The sequence below is a fragment of the Aristolochia californica genome, unplaced genomic scaffold (assembly GCF_029961685.1).
Source record: "Aristolochia californica isolate CCGP_79_NKW_82.1479 unplaced genomic scaffold, dmAriCali1.0.hap1 SCAF_11, whole genome shotgun sequence".
NCBI lineage: Eukaryota > Viridiplantae > Streptophyta > Magnoliopsida > Piperales > Aristolochiaceae > Aristolochia > Aristolochia californica.
This window is the reverse complement of record NW_027181782.1, coordinates 14,942,771-14,948,675: the sequence shown is the minus strand read 5'-3', so window position 1 is coordinate 14,948,675 and position 5,905 is coordinate 14,942,771.

Below are 5,905 nucleotides of genomic sequence, written 5' to 3'. Positions count from 1 at the left end.
TGGATCCATAGCTCATTTGGATCTTTAACATGTTTCAATTATTCATATCCATTTTTAAAACATTTGTAGTAGAAATCTCTTTCTTATCAAATTCCAAGCTATTGGGGTTGAACAAGTCGAATTTCCTAAACTAGGATAACAAAAGGTTTGTGTTCATTTGTGGTGTGTGAATAAATTTTCTTTACTTACATTTATTTTTGTTATAAATTTTTTCCATTCTTGAACTCTATAATTTTCATTTTATTGTGTTCTATTTGCCTTTCTTGTTTACGGGATGAAGGGAGAGCGAAAACTCAAAGTTTTAAATTAAGAAAAAAGTATACAGGTAAAATGGAAATGCACAATTCACAAATGTAGAGAGAGATAATTCCAAAGAGTGTCTGAAATTTTTAGGGATTATAAAATCTTTTTAATTTTTATTTATTATGTTTTGCAATTGTCGGTGAAAAGGGGGAAGCGGGGGATTTTTACCTGAGTGTTGACTCCCAATCCATATGTCATTTCTTACAAAAATATAGCCCGTTATGCGTGATAAATCACTTTACAATCATCTATGATGGTTAGGTCAGATTTTTTTGTAAATAGGCAAAATAATGGCTTGTTTGACTCGGGTAAATATCTTACCACACGTTCACTTGAGATTTTAATGAGTGTTTGTTATTCTCTTTAAAAGGTTTGGATCCATAGTTCATTTGCATCTTGAACATGTTTAAAACATGCTTATCCATTTTTAAGACATGTGAAGAAGAAATCTTTTTCTTATAAAATTCCAAGCTTTTGTGGTTGAACTAGTGGAATTTCCCAAACTTAGAGAACAAAACTTTTGTGTTCATTTGTGGTGTGTGAATAAATTTTCTTTACTCACATTTTTTATTGTTTTAAATTTTTTCCATACATAAACTCTAAAATTTTTATTTTTTGTGATCTATTTTCCTTTTTATATTCGAGGATGAAGGGAGTTTTGAATTATGAAAAAATTATACATCTAAAATGGAAAAGCACAATGCACAAACGTAGAGAGAAATAATTCCAAAGAGTATCCAAAATTTTTAGGGATTTTAAATTTTTTTTAGTTTTTATTTATTAGGTTTTCCAATAGTGGGGGAAAAGGGGGAGGCAGGGGGATCTTTAACTGAGTGTTGACTCCCAATCTAGAAAGCATTTCTAACCAAAATATAGCCCAATGTGCGTGATAAATCACTTTACAATCATCTATGATTGTTAGGTCCGCTTTTTGTAAATGGGAAAATAATGGCTTGTTTGACTGGGAAAAATATCCCAACGCACGTTCACTTGAGAATTTAATGTGCGTTTGTTATTCTCTTTAAAAGGCTTCGATCCATAGGTCATTTGCATCTTTAACATGTTTCAAGCATGCATATCCATTTTTAAAACATGTGTAGAAGAAATCTCTTTCTTATAAAATTCCAAGCTAATCGGGTTGAACTAGTGGAATTTCCCAAACTTGGATAACAAAACTTTTATGTTCATTTGTGCTGTGTGAATAAATTTTCTTTACTTACATTAGTTATTTTTTTAAATTTTTTCCATTCATAAACTCTAAATTTTTCATTTTGTTGTGATCTATTTGCATTTTTTGTATACTGGATGAAGGGATAGCGAAAACTCAAAGTTTTAATTTAAGAAAAAAGTATACATATAAAATGTAAATGCACAATGCACAAATATAAAGAGAGATAATTCCAAAGAGAGTGTTTAATTTTAAGGAATATAAACTCTTTTTAGTTTTTATATATTAGGTTTTGCAATCGTCGAGGAAGAAGGGGAGGCGGGAATTTTTAACTGAGTGTTGACTCCCAATCCATAAGTCATTTCTTACAAAAATAAAGCCCGTTACGCATGATAAATCACTTTACAATCATCTGTGATTGTTAGGTCAGTTTTTTTTTGTAAATGGGCAAAATATTGGCTTGTTTGACTCGGGTAAATATCCCACCGCACGTTCACTTGAGAATTTCATGAGCGTTTGTTATTTTCTTTAAACGGTTTGGATCCATAGGTCATTTGCATCCTTAATATGTTCCAAGAATGCATATCCATTTTTAAAACATGTGTAGAAGAAATCTCTTTCTTATTAAATTCCAAGCAATCGGATTTGAACTATTGGAATTTACCAAACTTGGACAACAAAACTTTTGTGATCATTTGTGGTGTGTGAATAAATTTTCTATACATAAATTAGTAGTTGTTTTAAATTTTTTCCATACATAAACTCTAAAATTTTCATGATGTTGTGATTTGCCTCTTTTGTTTACAGGATGAAGGGAGAGCGAAAACTCAAAGTTTTGATTTAAGGAAAAAGTATGCGTCTAAAATGGAAATGCACAAGGCACAAATGTAGAGAGAAATAATTCGAAAGAGTGTCTGTAATTTTAAGAGATTGTAAGCTCTTTTTTGTTTTTATATATTAGGTTTTGCAATCATCGGGGAAAAGGAGGAGGCGGGGGATTTTTAACTGAGTGTTGACTACCAATCCAGAAGGCATTTCTTACAAAAATATAGCCCGTTGTGCGTGATAAATCATGTTACAATCATCTATGATTGTTAGGTCTGCTTTTTCTAAATGGCCAGAAAAATGGCTTCTTTGACTCGGATAAATATTCCACCGCATGTTCGCTTGAGAATTTAATTTGCGTTTCTTATTCTCTTTAAAATGTTTGGATCCATACGTCATTTGCATCTTTAACATGTTTCAAGCGTGCATATCCATTTTTAAAACATATGTAGATGAAATCTCATTCTTATAATATTCCAAGCTATTGGGGTTGAACTCGTGGAATTTCCAAAAGTTGGATAAAAAAAATTTTGTGTTCATTTTCGGTGAGTGAATAAATTTTTTTTACTTACATTTGTTATTGTTTTAAATTTTTTCCATACATAAATACTAAAATTTTCATTTTCTTGTTATCTGTTTGCCTGTTTTGTTTACAGGATGAAGGGAGAGGGAAAACTGAAAGTTTTGATTTAAGAAAAAGTATACATCTAAAATGGAAATGCACAATGCACAAATGTAGAGAGAGAAAAATCAAAAGAAATTTTGTAATTTTTAGGGATTGTAAACTCTATTTAGTTTTTATATATTACGTTTTGCAATAGTCGGGGAAGGCGGTGGATTTTTAACTGAGTGTTGACTCCCAAGCCATAAGTCATTTCTTACAAAAATAGAGCCTAATACACATGATAAAACACTTTACAATCATCTGTGATTGTTAGGTCAGTTTTTCTGTAAATGAGTAAAATAATGGCATGTTTGACTCGGGTAAATATCCCACCGCACATTCATTTCAGAATTTAATGAGCATTTGTTATTATCTTCAAAAGGTATGGATCCATACGTCATTTGCATCTTTAATATGTTTCAAGCATGCATACCCATTTTTAAAACATGTTTCTTATAAAATTCCAAGCAATTGGGGTTGAACTAGTGGAATTTCCCAAAGTTGGATAACAAAAATTTTGTATTCATTTGTGGTGTTTGAATAAATTTTCTTTACTTACATTTGTTATTTTTTTAAATATTTTCCATACATAAACTCTAAAATTTTCATGTTGTTGAGATCGATTTGCCTTTTTTTTTACGGGACAAAGGGAGAGCGAAAACTCAAAGTTTTGATTTAAGAAAAAAGTATACATCTAAAATGGAAATGCACAATGCACAATGTAGAAAGAGATAATTCAAAAGAGTGTCTGTAATTTTTACGGATTTTAATCACTTTTTAGTTTTTATATTTTAGGTTTTGTAATCGTCGGGGAAAAGGGGGAGGCTTGTGATTTTTAACTGAGTGTTGACTCCCAATCCAAAAGTAATTTCTTAAAAATATATAGACCATTACATGTGACAAATTACTTTCCAATCATCTATGATTTTTAGGTTTGCATTTTGTCAATGAGTAAAATATTTGCTTGTTTGACTTGGGTAAATATTCCAGCGCACGTTCACTTGAGAATTTAATTAGCGTTTGTTATTATCTTTAAAAGGTTTGGATCCATAGGTCATTTGCATCTTTAACATCTTTCAAGCATGCATGTCCATTTTTAAAACATGTGTAGAAGAAATCTCTTTCTTATAAAATTCCAAGATATTGGGGTTGAACTAGTGGAATTTCCTAAACTTGGATAACAAAACTTTTGTGTTCATTTGTGGTGTGTGAATAAATTTTCTTAACTTACATTTGTTATTGATTTAAATTTTTTCCATACATAAAATCTAAAAATTTCATTTTGTTGTGATCTATTTTCCTTTTTTGTTTACTGGATGAAGGGGCAGCGAAAACTCAATGTTTTGATTTAAGAAAAAAGTATACATCTAAAATAGAAATGCACAATGCAAAAATGTAGAGAGAGATAATTCCAAAGAGTGTCTGAAATTTTTAGGGATTGTAAACTCTTTTTAATTTTTATATATTAGGTTTTACAATCATCGGGGAAAAGGGGGAGGCGGGGATTTTTAATTGAGTGTTGACTCCAAATCCATAAGTCATTTCTAACAAAAATATAACCCGTTACGTGTGATAAATCACTTTACAATCATCTATGATTGTTAGGTCAGCTTTTTGAAAATGGGCAAAATAATGCCTCTTTTGACACGGGTAAATATCCCACCGCACCTTGACTTGAGAGTTTAATGAGCGTTTTTTATTCTCTTTAAAAGGTTTGGATCCATAGGTCATTTGCATCTTGAACATGTTTCAAGCATGCATATCCATTTTTAAAACATGTGTAGAAGATATCACTTTCTTATAAAATTCCAAGCTATTGGGGTTGAACTAGTTGAATTTCCCAAACTTGGATAACAAATATTTTGTGTTCATTTGTGGTGTGTGAATAAATTTTCTTTACTTACATTTGTTATTGTTTTAAATTTTTTCCACACATAAACTCAAAAATTTTCATTTTGTTGTGATTTATTTGCCTGTTTTGTTTACAGGATGAAGGGAGAGCAAAAACTCAAATTTTGGATTTAAGAAAAAAGTATATGTCTAAAATGGAAATGCATAATGTATAAATGTAGAGAAAGATAATTCCAAAGAGAGTCTGTAATTTTTAGGGATTGTAAACTCTTTTTTGTTTTTATATATTACGTTTTGCAATAGTCGGGGAAGAGGGGGAGGCGGTGGATTTTCAATTGAGTGTTGACTCCCAATCCATTAGTCATTTCTTAAAAAATATAGCCCGTTACGCGTGATAAATTACTTTAGAATCAACTGTGATTGTTACGTCAGTTTTTTTTAAAATGGGATAAATAATGGCATGTTTGACTCGGGTAAATATCCCACTGCACGTTCACTTGAGAATTTAATGAGCGTTAGTTATTCTCTTTACAAGGTTTGGATCCATAGGTAATTTTCATTTTTAACATGTTTCAAGCATGCATATCCATTTTTAAAACATGTGTAGAAGATATATCTTTCTTATAAAATTCCAAGCGATTGGGGTTGAACTAGTGCAATTTCCCAAAATTGGATAACAAAACTTTTGTGTTCATTTGTGGTGTGTGAATAAATTTTCTTTACTTAATTTTCTTATTGTTTAAAATTTTTTTCCTTACATAAACTCTAAAATTTTAATTTTGTTGTGATCTCTTTGCGTTTTTTTTTATGGGAAGAAGGGAGAGCGAAAACTCAAAGTTTTGATTTAAGAAAAAAGTATACATCTAAAATGTAAATGCACAATGCACAAATGTTGAGAGAGACAATTCCAAAGACTGTCTGTAATTTTTAGGGATTTTAAACTCTTTTTAGTTTTTATATACTAGGTTTTGCAATCGTCGGAGAAAATGGGGAGGCGGGTGATTTCTAACTGAGTGTTGACTCCCAATCCATACGTCATTCCTTACAAAAATATAACCCATTACACGTGATAAATCACTTGACAATCATTTATG